The sequence below is a fragment of the Dendrobates tinctorius genome, unplaced genomic scaffold (assembly GCF_039654945.1).
Source record: "Dendrobates tinctorius isolate UK_male_01 unplaced genomic scaffold, ASM3965494v1 ptg000497l, whole genome shotgun sequence".
Classification (NCBI taxonomy): Eukaryota; Metazoa; Chordata; class Amphibia; order Anura; family Dendrobatidae; genus Dendrobates; species Dendrobates tinctorius.
The window spans coordinates 494,873-513,598 of NW_027362157.1; the positions used below are offsets into that span (position 1 = coordinate 494,873).

The 18,726-nt window shown below is 51.3% G+C and overlaps 1 protein-coding gene across 7 annotated transcripts in view; it reads left to right on the forward strand.

The window, feature by feature from the left end:
• Positions 1–18,726, forward strand: part of SLC6A9 (solute carrier family 6 member 9) — a 280,632-nt gene that overhangs the window by 56,769 nt on the left and 205,137 nt on the right. For 2 of the 7 annotated variants that reach the window (XM_073564872.1, XM_073564876.1), the window contains exon 1: positions 14,340–14,455. The exons of the other annotated variants lie outside the window; for them this stretch is intronic. The gene's annotated coding sequence lies outside the window, so the exon portion shown is untranslated. Of the gene's footprint in view, positions 1–14,339; positions 14,456–18,726 lie in introns of those variants that run through there. 7 annotated transcript variants of the gene reach the window in all.

The following is an 18,726-nucleotide window of genomic DNA, read 5'->3' on the forward strand; positions in this document are numbered from 1 at the left end:
CCAAATTCGATGCCTAGAATTTTGGCGGTGGCCTGGGGCCCTGGAAGGGTGTCCGGGAGATCAAAACTAGGATCTCCCCCTCCCAGCCAGAGACTTTCACACTTATCCCGGTTGATCATGGACCCGGATGCCTCCGAGTAGCGCACTACCTCCGACATGACCCAGTCCGCCTCCCCTCTCGAGGATACGAACAGGGAAACATCATCGGCGTACGCCACCACCCTCAGAGAGGAGCCAGAGCCCGCCCGGTCCATCCCGACTCCCGCCAACGGTCCACGATCTACCCTCCTTAAGAAGGGATCGATCGCGAACACGTATAAAAGCGGGCTCAGCGGACAGCCCTGACGGACCCCAGAACCCACCTCAAAAGGACGACCTGACCAACCATTCACCAGCGGAAAAGTCTCAGCCCCTTGGTACAAGATCTCTAACCATTTTACAAACCTCCCAGGCAGACCATACCTCAAAAGGACGGACCAGAGGTACTCGTGGTTGACCCGGTCAAAGGCTTTCGCTTGATCTAATGACAGCAAGTACCCCTTCCAGTGACCTGCCCTACCCTGCTCCACTGCCTCTCGGACACCGAGCACAGCACTAAAAGTACTGCGGCCTGGAACAGAGCAATGCTGGGCCCCTGAAAGGAGCCGGGGTGCAAACTTCACCAGCCGATTAAACAGCACCTTGGCCAGAACCTTCCGGTCCGTATCGAGAAGCGCTATGGGACGCCAGTTCTCGATTCGGGACGGATCCTTACCCTTTGACAGAATAATGAGGGCTGACTTCCTCATTGAGCCGGGAAGAGTGCCCGAGGAGAGACACTCATTAAAGACCCCTGTCAAGAGGGGGACCAAGGAGTCCCTAAAAGTCTTATAGAACTCAGATGTTAAGCCATCCGGACCTGGCGATTTCTTGAGCCGAAGCCCATCAATGGCCAGTCTCACTTCCTCTTCCCTGATTTCTTCTGCCAAAACACCAAGAGAGGGGTCACCCCCTGGCTCAGGGATGGCTTCAGCCAGGAAAGCCGACATCCTGTCCCGATCCAGATCCTTCTTTTCCAAGAGGTGTGAGTAGAAGGATCTGAACACCTCCAGGATCCCTGATTTGGATCTGTTCAGGGACCCCGTACTGTCGATCAGTCCTGTCACCATCTTACAATTCACTGACATCTTACAGTTTCTGTAAGGGTCGGGCGAGCGGTACTTCCCGAAGTCCCTCTCAAAAACCAAAGATGTGTGCCTATCATACTGACACCTCTTGAGCAAAGATTTCACTCTGGAGATTTCCTCTCGGTCACCTCCAGTCGAGACAAGCTGCTCGAGTTTCCTCCCCAGAGCCTGGTACAAGCGGTGCCTGTTCAGACTCCTGAGGCTCGAGAGCTGACGGAAGAACTCCGCCACCCGCTTTTTGAAGATCTCCCACCACTCTGACTTACTACTACAGAGATCCAACAGCGGTACCTGGCTCTGAAGAAAATCCTCGAAGGATTGTCTCACCTCCGCTTCTTCCAGCAGGGACGAATTGAGCTTCCACAGCCCTCTTCCCATCCGAGGAGTCTCTGCAACATTCAGAGAAAAGAAAATTAGACAGTGATCGGAGAACTCCACCTCAACGGCGGACACAGCAGAAAAGATGGCGTCCTCCTTCAAAAAAAACCTGTCTATTCTAGACCTACAGCTACCCCTATGGTAGGTGAAACCTCCGTGACCTGGGGTGTGCCGGATGTGGGCATCCACCAGGCGAGCTTCACTGGCTATGCTATTCAACGCGACGCTATCATAAGCCAGGCGATCTCCGGGACCCCCCCGGTCACGGGACCTCGTAATGGTGTTGAAGTCCCCACCGAAGACCACCTGTCGGCTCGTAAAAAGAAAGGGCTTGATCCTCAGGAAGAGACATTTGCGGTCCCACTTGGACTGCGGGCCGTAGATGTTGATGAGCCGGAGCTCTTGTCCCCTCATGAAGACATCTAGGATCAGGCACCTCCCCATTTCCAACTCAGTAACCCGTCGGCATTCAACTGCTGCAGTCTTAAAAAGGACTGCCACCCCGCTATACGGCTCGGCCGCAAGAGACCAGTATGAGGGCCCGCACCTCCACTCCCTCCGTGATTTATAGATGGCCCCCATGTCTGTTAGTCTGGTCTCTTGCAAGAATAAAATTTCTGCCTCAATCCGGGAGAAAAAATCAAAGGCCGTGAAGCGAGCCGCATCTGACTTAATGCTGGCGACATTAATAGACGCCAGCGTCAACGGGGCGAGTTCAGCCATCATGGGTGATCGAGTTGGATGGCCAATTTCTTCCCTACCCCGCTATTACCTCCTCCTGGGGAGGGGTCAGACACCTTCCTTTTCAGGGAAGCTCCCGACGTGTCCATCCCACCCCCCCCGGTGTCCTCGCCCCCGGGTTCCAGGTCTGTCCCCCCCTCAGGAGGAGCAATGCCCCCTGAGGGACGGACTCCGCCATCCCCCGAAGGACCCTCCGGTGTTACCCCCGGCCCAGTACCCTCGTCTTGCGGTTCATCATCTGAACCCCCGAGGGCGCTGAACCGGTTGGAGAGTCTGATCAGAGGGGGGTCAGCGGGCCCTTCCGTATGCACCCTTGTGGTCGGGGGCGGGGGGGACTTTGAAGGCTTGTCAGCCTTCCTCCCCACCGCTTTGCGCTTGGCACGCCTGGTTTTGCCACCTGGTGCTGTAGGCTGCTCTTGGACATCCTCATCAACACTTTCATACTGAGAGGAATTGTCCGAGTCAGCCGCTTTCTCCTCTCTCTCCATCCTCCTGATCTCCTCACTCACCGCACTCTCCCCCAGGGCCTCAGAGGCTTTGGCCACGGGCCTGGAGGGAGGAGCAGGCATCACCCCGGTTGCCCGAGGCTCCACCTGTCCCTTACCTCCCTGGCGTTTTTCCTGCCTCCGCTGGTACGCGGGGCCCCTTGCAGCATTGCCCTTCCTCACTGGCCCCTCAGCCCTTCCCCCTTCGCCACCACCTGCCACAGCAGAAGCAGCGCCACCGGGGGTTGCCCCCCCGCGGTCTCCCCCCACCGGGCCTGTGGCGGCATTAGAGAAAGAGCGAGGGCAGCGGCTGAGAGGGTGACCCAGGTCACCACACAGGTGGCACCGAATGTCTTTGCACAAGGCAGCCAGGTGACCTACCCCACCACACAACGCGCACTTCTGCACCTTGCAGTTGGCGCTGAAGTGAGTGGGGTCGCCGCACTTGTGGCAGACCTTCGGTTGCCCCTGGTAGAAGACCAGGATCCTGTCCCTTCCCAGGAACGCCGAGGAAGGGATGTGGGTGACCGTGCCGCCGGAAACCTTCAATTTGACCATGAAGGTCCAGCCCCCCGACCAGATGCCAAACTCGTCCCTGTTCTTTTTTGGGACCTCGGTGACCTCCCCGTAACGGGAAAGCCACGTCATGATGTCCACGCCTGCGAGTGACTCGTTACATGTAACCACGGTCACTCGCTTGACGGAATTTTGGCGAGACACCGCTTGAGCCACGAAGTCTCGCCATCCGGGCTCTTCTCGCACCAGCTCGTAGTTTGACCAGAAGAGCTCAAGCCCCTCTGGCCGCACGAAGCTGACGTCGAAGAAGCGGGACGCCGAAGGGTGTATCAGGGCAAAGATGTCATTCGCCCCGAAGCCCATCTTAAGGAGGAGCTCCACCACCTTGCTCCTAGGTGGACAAGCTTCACTGCCCCCCCACCTAAGACGGACCACATTCCTTCTTGGCGGCCCCTGCCCGGCTGTGGGGAGAGACCAAACAGTCCCTCCCTCCCTTTGATTTTGGAAGGCTGCTAGGCCATGTCTCTCTATCCAGAAAGACAGGTCCACTGTCCTCCCCTCTACCATGATCGATCTTTCTCCCCTTTGGAGGGCCTCCAGGAAACGGCGGTGCAAACCGCCGTCCCCGGAGCCCGGAGGCGAGGAGACCCCCCCGGAACCACCCCGACCCCCAGCCGCGACCCCCGCATAATTACGTTGGGGCCTCGCGGCTGGGGGGGCAGACGGGCCAGCCCTCCCACCACTACCACCACTTGTGCCAGCACCCTCATTCACTCTCCCGTTCACTCTTTTATTATTTCCACTCGCTCCGGCACTCACTCCAGCATTTACTGCCACATTCACACTCGCACTCACTCCCTCATCCATATCGCTCACATCACCATTTATGTCCTCAAACAGCTCTTCAAAAATATCTCCTATCTCACTCCCACTCTCACTTCCAGATAGACCACTATTTACATTAGCAGACTTGGTGTTGCAGTACCCCTGCCTGCCTGCTGGGGGCCCTGACTGGCCAGTGCTCTGCTCCTTGGAGCTGCTGGCACTGCTCCAACTCTTGTCCAGGAGTGCCGCTGCCCCTTTAAATACCTCCGAGCAGAGCGCACTCAGTACGCCCTGCCCGAGCCTGGGAGCAGCAGCAGCTCCTGGGTTCTCTGGCTCCACTTTTTTTTCTTTTTGTGGTGTCTTTGCACTGAGGACAGGGACGGCCACTGCCACCGCACCCTGCCCTCTGCTGTTCGCCCCCGCCGGCTTCCCAAGGAGCGCCAGAGCCCCCGCACCACCAGATGGAGGTAAGCGGGCTGGGGACCCCGACAACTCCCTACCGACTTTTGGGGGCACTATGCTGCTTGAGGGGGTAGGCGGGACAGGAGGCAGTGGGCCCGCCAAGGCCACGCCCCCCCCGCCGGCCGCAGCCACCCCGGGCAGAGCAGTGACCCCTTGCGAGGCCACGCCCTCCCCAGGTGACGCGGGCACAGCGGGCGGGACAGCGGCCGAGGAGGACACGCCCCCCCCGCATGCCGCAGCCTTTGCAGGCTGGGCAACACTCGGGGAGGCCACGCCCCCCTCACGGACTGTCACTGCGCCCCTGAACCCACCACTTGATGTTGGCAGGGCTGGCCACTCCCCCTCATCGCCCAGCGGCGGCGGTGCCCCCAGCACGGACCCCTTTTTGGGTCTACGCGCCGGGGACCCCGCTCTTGCCACGGGCGCCGTCAGAGGAGCTACCAGCCCCTTGCATTTTTTTAGCTGCTGCTTCACAGCAGCCTCCACGCCCTTTCTAGGTCTCTGGACCCCCATAAGTGGACCAGACTTAACGGACCCGTGCGTGGGGGATCCAGAGACCCCAGCACTCACCGCCGGAGGTGCGGTCCTGGCTGTACCCGTGCTGAGCGCCAGGCCAGCCCCCCCTGCCACCGGGGACTGAGCCCGGACACCACTACTGCCAATACCGCCAGCGGCTGTTACACCACTGGCACCAGCACCGACCTCCATGTCGCTGCCTGAACCCTCACCGCCACCACCAGATGTGACGGTAAGGTCCAGGCACACATCACTCTGCCCGCGCCCCCGCTGCGGACCCACCACAGGGCCCGAGCCGGGGTGGGCAGCGGGTTCCATACAGCGGGACAGAGGGGCCCCGGAAAGAGGGACAAACATAAGTTTGTCAGCCACGGTGTTTTTTGGCTTGCGCTTGTTTTTTTTCTTTTTCCTCTTTCCGGTTGCCTCGTCCTCAGGGCAGACCTCATCCCCAAAGAGCAGTGTGCCAAACCGCTCTGGGGACTCGATCCGCCTCACCTGTTGTAGGACGAGGCAGCCCCCCTCACTACTACTGTCCCCACTCCCACCAGCCTCCCCCTCGCCCCCACTTTCCTCCGAGTAACTGGAGTCCGGTGGGAGAGCCACTTGCTCAGGGGCCACCCCGCTGCATGTTACCTGGGTGTTGTTGCTCACCAGGCCTTCAGGTGGGGCAGGCGTAGATGTTCCGCCATCCTCCTCCTCCTCCTCTTGGCCCTCCACCTGGCAGGGGCCTCCCGACCCCCCAGGAGACCCTCCGGTCATGGCTCTAAACCGGTCATCGTTTTTCAGTTTCTCTGCAAAGGGGCCGCTCCCACTCAGGATAGCCGCCCGTATCTCCTCCAAGGCCCTGATAGCCCCCTTCAGCCTCTCCACCGTGGCGGAGACCTCAGCTCGTCTCGAGGCGGGGAGCCGGTTCTTAGCCACCGCTCGTGCTCCCCTTAACTCCTCCCGGAGTTTTCTCAGCTGTTTGGCGGCCTCCTCATATTCGCAGAGGTGCGCATGGATGCGGGAGGCGTAGATGGTGGATGGCTCTCCCTCAGCTCTGGAGCCCCAGATGTTGGGGGGCTCTGCCACTGCACCTCTGCTCTGGGCCGCCACTCCTCCGGGAGGAGGAGCCGCCACGGTACCAGCTTCGGGGGGCCCGGTGTCCCGGGGCTCCTGGGTCCTGCGACCCCCTCTCTCCTGGCTCCGTCTCTTCCCCATCTCCCTGGGACTGGCTGGCTGCACCCTGGCCTCCGGATGGTGCTGAGGCCCCCCACCCCCAGCTGGCTTGCCGGAGGGTGGGAGCCAGGGGCACAGCCCCGGCGCTCAGTCCCAGGGAAAGTCCTCTTTCCTGGGAAGGGGGCAGATGGAAAGTCCTTGCAGGAAAAAACCTCCCTTCCCAGGAGCTTAGCAAGGCCCTAGCCTGCAGATGCTCAGCACAGATGCTCCTCCTCTTCCTGGGCGTGCTCTATCCTCCAGTCACCTCCAGAGCTGCACTCACTATTCTGCTGTTACATTGCAGCTCTGGAGGTGACTGGAGGATAAGACACAATGTAACACCAGAATAGTGACTGCAGCTCTGGAGGTGACTGGAGGATAAGACACAGTCACTATTCTGGTGTTACATCGTGTCTTATCCTCCAGTCACCTCCAGAGCTGCACTCACTATTCTGCTGTTACATCGTGTCTCATCATCCAGTCACCTCCAGAGCTGCAGTCACTATTCTGCTGTTACATTGTGTCTCATCCTTCAGTCACCTCCAGAGCTTCAGTCACTTTTTTGCTGTTACGTCATGTGATCGTCCAGTCACTTTTCTGCAGCATCGGTACCTATCGGGCCCTGTGCACACGGTGCAGATTCTGTGCAGCTCTGCAGCAGATTTGGCCCTGCAGAACAGCAGCAGAACTGCACGTGATGTACAGTACCATTTAAGGCTATGTAAAACAAAAACGCTGTGCACATGCTGCAGATTTTTCCGTGCAGATTTGGTGCGGAGAAAGAAGCAGCATGTCGCTTCTTTTGTGTGGTTTTGCTGCAGTTTTCCACCTGCTCCATTAGGCTATGTGCACACGATGTAGATTTGCTGCGGATCCGCAGCTGATTTTTCCGCGCAGAAACGCTGCAGATCCGCACTGTGATTTACAGTACAATGTAAATCAATGGGAAAAAAAAAAGCTGTGCAGATGGTGCAGAAAAATCAGTGCGGAATTGCTGCGGATTTAAAAGAAGTGCATGTCACTTCTTTTGTGCGGATCTGCAGCGTTTCTGGACCCATCCATGATAGAAATCCGCAGTGGCAAAAACTGCAGAAAATCAGCACAAAATCCACAGCAAATCCGCATAAAAACAACGGCAAATCCGCGGCTGCGGATTCTGCTAGATGCGGATGTTGTGCAGAAAATTGTGTGCACATAGCCTTACCCCAGTCAGATGCAGAACTGTAGTTCCATGACCTCGTTCACACACAGAATGCAGTGAATGATAAACTCCTCCTTTTGCTATATGTAGATTTGCTGCACATTTCACCTGCTCTGAGGTCCTTACATCACTGTCGCCCCCTGATGGCTCAGCATTATTGTCAGGTCATGAACAGCTGCTGATTTTAGAGCCTCAGAGTCCAAGCACGTCAAAAGGGTTACACGGCCTGGTGGCCACAATGTGTCTCTCCTGGTGGCCACACGTTCTCTCCTGGTGGCCACAATGTGTCTTTCCTGGTGGCCACAAGTCCTCTCCTGGTTGCCACAATGTGTCTTTCCTGGTGGCCACACAATCTCTCCTGGTGGCCACAAGTCCTCTCCTGGTTGCCACAATGTGTCTTTCCTGGTGGCCACACAATCTCTCCTGGTGGCCACAAGTCCTCTCCTGGTTGCCACAATGTGTCTTTCCTGGTGGCCACACAATCTCTCCTGGTGGCCACAAGTCCTCTCCTGGTGGCCACAATCTGTCTTTCCTGGTGGCCACACAGTGATTATCTGCTGTGCGCTGGTGGTGGAGCGTGATCCACACAGACACATTGTCCTTGTACATTTTACTGCGCCGTTGGAAGGCCGGCTCTCAGTTGCTCAGTGTGATCTGCTGGATGTATGCGCCTGAACTCTCACAACTACCGGTATATGCAGATATACACTTAGGTGCAGACATTTTTAGATAGTGACACAAATTTGGGCATTTTTGACGATTACCAAAGCATATTCCAGATCTAGTCCTATCAATCTGGGCTTTGAGGCAACCTGTCAGCAGCAAAAATGCTATCATCCTGCAATGGGGTTAATCTGCAGGTTAATAGCGTTATTATGCTGCCTGACTCCGGCACGTAGCCGAACGCTGTGGTGAGAAAATGAATTTTACTCTGCTGCCCCTGTGACTGAAACCAAACGCTGCCAGAGAGAATAATCGGCCCTGACTGACACTCCATCTGCATTGGGGCTCAGCTGTCAGTCAGTGCCGGGGAGCAGTTACAGCTCCGTATTCTCAGAGGAGTGACTGAACCAGCGCTTGCGCCACCCTGTGACTAAAACCGGTTGCTGCTGGAGGGACTAAAGTTAATTTTCTCCCCGCAGCGTTCAACTAAGTGCAGGCAGGTTAGTAACGCTATTAACCTGCAGATTAACCCCATATTTGCAGGTTTATTAGTGTTTTTGCTGGTGACTGGATCCATTTATTGTACTGACTCTCCGCTTTAGGCCACGTTCAGACGTTCAGTATTCGGTCAGTTTTTTACATCAGTATTTGTCGCCAAAACCAGGAGAGGAGCAACCAGAGGAATAGTGTAATAGAAACACATCACCACTTCTGTATTTATCACCCACTCCTAGTTTTGGCTTACAAATACTGATATAAAATACTGAACGTGTGAACGTGGCCTTAATTTGAGAGTCTTCACGCCCTAATCGGAATTACAGCTTTTTCATATGGAACTGCCTCTTTTTCAAGGGATCAAAAGTAATTGAACAATTATCTCACAAACTTTTATTGGGTTGTGTGGGCTTTTCCATCATTAGTGAAGCAGGTAAAAGGTCTGGAGCTGATTCCAGGTGTGGCATGTGCATTTTGGAGCTGTTGCTGTGAACCCACAACATGCAGTCTAAGGAGCTCACAATGGAAGAGAAACCAACCATCCTTAGGCTCAAAATAGAAGAAATTAATCTGAGAGAAGCAGACATGTTAGGTGCGGCCAAATCAACAGTTTGATTCATTCCGCAAAAAAAGATTGCCCTGGTGAGCTCGGAAACCCAAATGTCTGGACGTACCCGGAAAACACCAGTGGTGAATGATCGCAGAATCCTTCCCAAGGTGAAGAAAATCCCTTCACAACATCAACCCAAGTGAAGACCACTCTCCATGAAGACAATGTCTCAGTTTCTAAGTTCATCATAGAGAGAAGACGTCATGAGAACAGATACAAGGGAGTCCCCACAAGGTGCATACAAGAATCATTCTGAAAGTAAGGCCGGATTAGACTTTACCAAAAAAACAACTACAGAAGCCGCCCATGTCTGGTAAAGCAAAACTAAAATCAACCAGTACCAGTATGAAGGGAAGAAGAAAGTCTGGAGAAAGATGATTCTCGGTACATCCTGTATAACACATGGTGGAGGTGGTGTGATGGCGCCGGGCATGCATAGCTCCCAATGGCACCATGTCACTAGTGGTTATTGATGTGACTGAAGACAGAAGCATGTGTGTACAGGGCAATACTGTCTGCTCAGATCCACCAAATGCAGCAAGGCTGACTGGATGGAACTTCACAGGACAGATGGACAATGACCCAAAACATCCCGCAAAAGCAAAGAAGTGGAATATCCTGCATTGGCCGAGTATTCACCAGATCTCAGCCCATCGAGGGCTGAAGACAAAAATGAAGGGAGAAAGATCCTCAAACAAGCGAGAAATGAAGTCACTGCAGTAAAGGCGGCAAAGCCTCACACAGGAGAAAACCAACGATGGTGACGTCCCATGGCCTCCAGACTTCAGGCCATCATTGCTGTGAAGCCCTAACACTAGAGGAAACCAGCAATGGTGACGGCATGGCCTTCAGGCCGTCATTGCTGCAGAGCCTCACACCAGAGGAGACCAGCGATGATGAACGCCATGGCCTCCAGACTGCAGGCCATCATTGCTGCAGAGCCTCACACAGGAGAAAACCAGCAATGGTGACGTCCATGGCCTCCAGAATTCAGGCCATCATTGCAATGAAGCCTCACACTGGAGGAAACCAGCAACGGTGAATGCTGTGGCCTCCAGACTTCAGGCCATCATTGCTGCAAAGTATTTTCTACAAAGGGGTTAAACATGAACATTTTATTCATGGGAAAGTGTTTGTTCAATTACTTCTGAGCCCTGAAATGAGGATTTGTAGGAAAATGGTTGCAATTCCTAAATTCCTTTAATTAAACCTGAAAGTCTCTCCACTTAAATTGCATCTCAGTTGTTTAATTTTATATCCAAAATAGCGGCCTACAGAGCTGAAATCATGAGGATTCAGTTACTCTCTCTGGACCTAACTGTATATGACAGCGTATCCATACGCTAAAACGAAAGATGTACGGTATCTGTTTTTTCGCTCCATTACTCTCAATGGGAGACATGTGGAAAAGCACAGCAGCAGATTTCAATACTTTTCCTCTATTCCATTTAAAAGCTAGTTGAGAAAAGCATAAAAAAATATTTTTTTTTAAGAAAAAACCATTAGACACCAAAAGTAGCGAAATTTTTGCACAGCTTTGCTTTGCGATAGAATTTTGAAACTTTGCAAATCTTTTTACACCAGAATTCTGGGGTAAAAGCTTTGATGAATCCTGCGCCAAAGTCTTGCAGAAAAGTACAGAACTTTTCATAGTACGCCGGTGAAGTGACTGGACATTGGCGCTTTAACATAATATATGCCAGTGAGTGTGCTGGGCTGTACATGTCCTGAGGTGTCACCACCTGGGCCCTGGTGTTTTACGGGGTGCACAAGACCGTGTGTCACATAGAAGGCCCCTCAGTACTGTACATGTCACATGGTAGGAGAGGACTGTTGCGGAAGCCCTTGTTGCCGCGCTGATCCCTCTGCTGTAGACAGACAGGTGCTTCTCACCAAATTAGAATATCATCAAAAATTGAATTTATTTCAGTTCTTCAATACAAAAAATTCTCTAGAGTCATTACACACAGAGTGATCTATTTCACATGTTTATTTCTGGTAATGTTGATGATTGTGGCTTACAGCCAATGAAAACCCAAAAGTCATTATCTCAGTACATTAGAATAATTTATAACAGGAGCTTGAAAAATGATTGTAAAATCTGAAATGTTGTCCTACTGAGATGTATGATCAGTAAATGCGCTCAATACTTGGTCGGGCTCCTTCTGCATCAATTACTGCCTCAATGCGGCGTGGCATGGAGGCGATCAGCCTGTGGCACTGCTGAGGGGTTATGGAAGCCCAGGTTGCTTTGATAGCAGCCTTCAGCTCGTCTGCATTGTTGGGTCTGGTGTCTCTCTTCTTCCTCTTGACAATACTCCATAGATTCTCTATGGGGTTAAGGTCAGGCGAGTTTGCTGCCAATCAAACCCAGTGATACTGCTGTGTGTACACCAGGTATTGGTACTTTTGGCAGTGTTGACAGGGGCCAAGTCCTGCTGGAGAATGACATTTCCATCTCCGGAAAGCTTGTCGGCAGAGGGAAGCATGAAGAGCTCTAAAATGTCCTGGTAGACGGCTGCACTGACTTTGGTCTTGATAAAACACAGTGGACCTACACCAGCAGATGACATGGCTCCCCAAACCATCACTGAAGGTGGAGACTTCACACCAGACCTCCAAAAGCTTGGATTGTGGCCTCTCCACTCTTCCTCCTGACTCTGGACCGCAATTTCCAAACTAAATGCAAAATTTACTTTCATCTGAAAACAACACCTTGGACCACTGACCACAGTCCGGTTCTTCTTCTCCTTGGCCCAGGTAAGATGCTTCTGGCGTTGTCTATTGGTCATGAGTGGCTGAGACAAGGAATGTGACACTTGTAGCCCATGTCCTGGAGATGTCTGTGTGTGGTGTGAAGCAGTGACTCCAGCAGCAGTCCACTCCTTGTGAATCTCCCCCACATTACTGAATGGCCTTTTTTTAACCATCCTTTCCAGGCTGTGGTTATCCCGGTTGCTTGTGCACCTTTTTCTACCACACTTTTTCCTTCCACTCCACTTTCCATTAATATTCTTGTATACAGCACTCTATGAACAGCCGGCTTCTGTAGCAATGACCTTTTGAGGCTTCCCCTCCTTGTGGAGTGTGTCAGTGACTGCCTTCTGGACATCTGTCAGGTCAGCAGTCTTCGCAATGATTGTGGAGCTACTGAAACAGACTAAGGGATTTATGTAAACGCTTAGGAAGCCTTTGAAGGTGGCTTCACACTAGCGTTTTGTAGTGCTGCGGATGGCAGCCTATTTCCTTTTTCTGTCCTCCGTTAAGCCCCGCCCACTGCTGCACCTCTTCATTCAGCTCCCCCTACGTGTGCATACGGCCTGCGTACCCCATCTTTAATATTGGGTATGCAGGTCATGCGGATGTATGTTGACGCATCTGCATGCGTCATTTTGACGCTGCGCCGAATGCAGTTGCTTTTTATTGCGGTCGGCGGACACATCAAAATGACGCATGCGGATGTGTCAGTATACATCCGCATGGCCTGCATACCCAATGTTAAAGATAGGGTACGCAGGCCATATGCAGATGTAGGCGGAGCTGAATGAAGAGGTGTGGCAGTGAGCAGGGCTTAACTGAGGGAGTAGACTGCCATCCGCAGCCCTGCCAAAAGCTAGTGTGAAACTGACCTTACTGAGATTATGGCTTACAGCCAATGAAAACCCAAAAGCCATTATCAACATTAACAGAAATAAACCCGTGAAACAGATCACTCTGTGTGTAATGACTCTAGAGAATAGAGGAGAGTCACTTTTTGTATTGAAGAACTGAAATGAATTCACTTTTTGATGATATTCTAATTTAGATAGAAGCAGCTGTATGTACAAATAGGTCCCGAATCACGGCCTTTGCAACTGTTGTTTTGTGCCCTTTGGTTTGCAAAAAATGTTGAAATTTTGCAAAATGTGTCTTTTATTTTGCACCAAAAAGTTGCAAAATCGTCTCGAATGGAAAAAAGACATTTTTGATTTTGCATCAAATTCATGAATCACATGCGCCATTTTGAAGAATTTGGTGTGAAAAACAGCAACGACTATCACAAAGCAAAAAAAGGAAATGATGACTGGGGGCCATAGTGAAGTTTGTGAGGCAAATAGACCCGAACTAAAGATTCTGTGATAATATATAAAATATAAGTTTTAACCATTAATTTAATATAGATTACGTGCAAATAAAATCCACAATGTTTGTATTGGTCACTGTTCAGACTCTGCTTTGTCCCGAGTTACACGGTAGGACTAATTCCAATTACAAGAGTTGTCTATTGGGACTTCACATACAGGGAGTCTGTAGATTTGCAGTAACCCCTCATATTGGTATGGAGCTTAGGATTTAACCCTTCGTGGGCTCATTGTTTTCATGTTCAGGTAGTATTTCTTAATAATAATCTGTTGTGTCCCAGAGGATGTCTCCGCCTCGTGACACTATTCACTTAGTATAAGAAATCAGGTAAATCCCAACTTATGTAATGGCCCCCGCTATCTGGATATCTCCTTACTAAGCACTTCTGGTACTCTGTAAATAAAGCATGAAATGCCCGACACTGAATCGTCCGAACACTGACGTTTGTGGCCCTTCCAGGTGGTGCCTCAGACCTCTGGCTCCCTGTGGTCCCTTTTCTTGCGTTTGATCCGTGTCCAGTTCTTTTCCTGCAGTTCTGTGTCCGGCGTCTCCAGGGTCTTGTATCTCTTGGCTCGTACAATGAAACCTATTGAGAAGAGACTGAACAATGTTCCCGCGGAGCTGTAGGTTCAATGCTGCCCCTCTGGGATCGCCTAAAGTTTGGCGCTTCCTTCAGCATTGGCTTCTATGATGTCGGGGTCTTTATTTGCATCGTTCTGCTGTTGTGCGGTGGTCTCCTCCATCCCAGCGGCCATTGTCTTGGCGTCAGCTCCTGGGCTTTCTTGCTTTCCCAGCACTCGGCACATTCTATAATCTTTGCTCTTCACTAGCGGTTCAGCTCTCCATCACGTTAGCTGTCATCCATATTGTCACCGTCGCCTCCCACAGTGATATTCTTCCAGATGCCCAGCTTGCTCGCTCCCCCAGTAATGGCTGACACACAGGCAAGGCTCCTGTAACCATATTATCTCCTATTCAAGGAAGCAGAGTGACAACCGCTGCGTCCTCTTCGCTGGTCACTGTCAGTGGTTGTCGGCCTTATCTGTGCATCAGGATGAGAGTGGCTGTCCGTCCTCAGGTGAGGCATTGTGGAGACTCCTTCACTTTCTCTTCCCCTTTGGGAAATTCCAGGGGATTTTGTTCAGAAACAAGTCTGGACGTGAGGATCTGACATCAGATGTACACAGTGACCGGCTGCTGCAGCGCTTCATTTCTACATTTTGTCACTGAGCCCATTGTCATGTACTGTATGTTTTTGTGCAGAGTTACCTTCCAGTCTCTGCTGCTCTACAGTCCTATTCACGAACCAGGAAGATCAGGATGATGAGAGCTCCAGATCCATCTTCTACAATGGAGGCAGAGACATGTTCTCATGAGATGAAACCAGGATGTTTCATTACCCTGTGATCATTACTAGCCTAACTGTGGCAGTGCTTTGTAGGAGACAGGATAGGGGCTGGGATTTATTGGAGGAGGTTTGATCTGTTGGGGTCTCTGAGGGTCTCCTGGGACCAGGGCCTGTCTGGTCGTGGGCCGCCTTGTCTGCTACGTTGCTAACAGGATCGTTGTTCTCAAGACACCCATACTGTTCAGAGTTGTGACAGAGCACAAAGTCGCTGACTCCGTCACTTACCCCAGCCGCCACGGGTATCATTAGACATATTGGTCTTGTAGTAAATCTTCCTTTCCTCCATCCAGGGTAATATTAGTAATATATCCCATCTGGTTCTTGTGGACGGGAATAACGTGGGCCTGTGTGATTTCACATGCCAGGGCTGAATTTCAGTGATGTGACACTGTGACAAACATTGCACTAGCCTCTTGTGAGGATGACCCCGTTTCTTGTACTGCGTCCTCACCAGTCGCCAGCGTCTATCCAACAGACGATCACAACTAAAGCACATGAGAGGTTCACAGGGCAGCAGGCATTATAGGGGTTAATGGTATGTTCACACAGAGCAGCTTCAGGAGCAGGTCTACTGCAAAAATTGCTCAAATTCTTGACTCTGTCTACCGGAAAGATATATATCTTTGTACCGTGTTAGCCAGTAGATAGAAGAATATTCAGAATTGAGAGTCCTCAGTGGTTGATACCTTTTAATGGCTAACTGAAAAGATGGTGACACAGTGCAGCTTTCGAGACTACTCAGGTCTCTTCATCAGGCAAAGACTAATACAACATCTGAAGAATCACATACACAAGACAGCACAGAAATAACACAATAGATAAGACAATTGACGTGAAGCAGAATTGTCATTATGGGAGAGGGAGAAACATAAATATGGGAATAGTTCATAGATAAACAGTATGAAGGTTTTATTGTCCGGTGATTGGGGTCTGGTTCTGTGATGACCCCAGAAGGTCTGAAGAGCAAGTTCCTTAATTGATGTAAAAAGACATAAATCCATGCGACACATTCATTCCTGCAGCTACATCACATCTAATATGGTGTACTTAATTATTTGTACTAAATGTCCAACTGGGGGTCTGTGTGTGGGGGAGACCAGGCAAAAACTGAGAACAAGGATGAATTCTCATCGTCACACAATGAGAGAAGAAAAGAATGGATCTACCTGTGGCAAAACATTTTTGTATGCCTGATCATAGCATGATGGACATTAAATTACTTGTATTAAAAGGTAACTTCAAGTCTCAGAGAGACAGAAGAGTCTCTGAGTACAAATTTATGACAACCTTTGACACACTCAGTGCAGGAATGAATGTGTCGCATGGATTTATGTCTTTTTACATCAATTAAGGAATTTGCTCTTCAGATCTTCAGACCTTCTAGGGTCATCACAACACAGAACCAGACCCCAGTCAGAGGGCAATAAAACTTTCACACTCCTTATCTATGAACTGTTCCAATATTTATGTTTCTCCCTCTCCCATACTGATAGTTCTGCTTCACATCACTCGTCTTATCTATTGAGTTATTTCTGTGCTGTCTTGTGTATAAGTATGTGACTCTTCAGATGTTGTCTAAGGGCCCCGTCACACATAGCGACGCCCCAGCGATCCCGACAACGATATGACCTTGTCAGAATCGCTGATGTGTCGCTACATGATCGCTGGTGAGCTGCCAAACAGGCAGCTTCACCAGCGATCAGCACCAGTGACATGCGGGTAACAAGCGACGCACGTCACTTAGTTACCCACTGTGTACCTTAGTTACCAGCGCGCTGGTGCAGAGAGCTGGTAACCAAGGTACACATCGGGTTTCTAAGTGGCGCGCGGCACTTAGAAACCCGATGTGTACCCTGGTTACCAGGTCCCTGCACCAGCGCACTGGTAACTAAGGTACACATCGGGTTTCTAAGCGCTGAGCGCCGCTTAGAAACCCGATGTGTATCTTAGTTACCAGCGCCAGCTCGCTGATCTCCCGCAGCGATGCGTGCTGGCCAGCGGGAGACCAGCGATCAAAAAAATGTCCTGGCCATTCCAGGACGATCAGCGATACCCGGCAGGGGGGCCGGTCGCTGGTGTCACACACAGCGATCTCACTGGTGAGATCGCTGTTGCGTCACAAAACTTGTGACTCAGCAGCGATCTCGCTAGCGAGATCGCTGTGTGTGACGGGGGCTTTAGTCTAGCCTAATGAAGAGACCTGAGTAGTCTCGAAAGCTTGCAATTTGTTACCATCTTTTCAGTTAGCCATTAAAAGGTATCAACCACTGAGGAATCTCAATCTAATATATAAAGCTCAAAGTGTGTATGTATGTGTGTATGTACAGTATGTGTGTATGTCCGGGATAGGCATCCGCACCGTCGCAGCTACAGCCACAAAATTTGGCACAGTCACACATGTGGACCCCGAGAGCATCCTAAGCTATGTTGTGAGGCGAAATTTTAACCCCGCGCGTTCCAATTCACCAAACAATTTTGCCCCTATCTACATACTGGGGGGAAAAAGTGTGTGCGCGTCAAGCCCCGCCCCTCATTATGATGTCATAATGGTTGCCATGGGGACGCTGATGTCATCATAGGTTGCAAGCCCCGCCGCCGCTCATTATGATGTCATAATGGTTGACTATGGGATGGAGGATGTGTGGTGGGTATATGGGCACTGGACTATGGGATGGCGGATATGTATGATGGGTATATGGCCCCGGGACTATGGGATGGCGGATATGTATAATGGGTATATGGGCATGGGACTATGAGATGAAGGATGTGTGATGGGTATATGGGCACTCGACTATGGGATGGCGGATATGCATGATGGGTATATGGGCACAGGACTATGGGATGGAGGATATGTATGATGGGTATATGGGCATGGGATGGAGGATATGTATGATGGGTATATGGGCACGGGACTATGGGAAGGAGGATATGTATGATGGGTATATGGGCACGGGACTATGGGATGGCGGATATGTATATGGGCACGGGACTATGGGATGGAGGATGTGTGATGGGTATATGGGCACGGGACTATGGGATGGAGGATATGTATGATGGGTATATGGGCACAGGACTATGGGATGGAGGATATGTATGATGGGTATATGGGCATGGGACTATGGGATGGAGGATATGTATGATGGCTATATGGGCACGGGACTATGGGATGGAGGATATGTATGATGGGTATATGGGCATGGGACTATGGGATGGCGGATATGTATATGGGCACGGGACCATGGGATGGAGGATGTGTGATGGGTATATGGGCTGGACTATGGGATGGAGGATATGTATGATGGGTATATGGGCATGGGACTATGGGATGGAGGATATGTATGATGGGTATATGGGCATGGGACTATGGGATGGAGGATATGTTTGATGGGTATATGGGCACGGGACTATGGGATGGAGGATATGTATGATGGGTATATGGGCACGGGACTATGGGATGGCGGATATGTATATGGGCACGGGACTATGGGATGGAGGATGTGTGATGGGTATATGGGCACGGGACTATGGGATGGAGGATATGTATGATGGGTATATGGGCACAGGACTATGGGATGGAGGATATGTATGATGGGTATATGGGCATGGGACTATGGGATGGAGGATATGTATGATGGGTATATGGGCACGGGACTATGGGATGGAGGATATGTATGATGGGTATATGGGCATGGGACTATGGGATGGCGGATATGTATATGGGCACGGGACCATGGGATGGAGGATGTGTGATGGGTATATGGGCTGGACTATGGGATGGAGGATATGTATGATGGGTATATGGGCACGGGACTATGGGATGGAGGATATGTATGATGGGTATATGGGCATGGGACTATGGGATGGCGGATTTGTATATGGGCACGGGACTATGGGATGGAGGATGTGTGATGGGTATATGGGCTGGACTATGGGATGGAGGA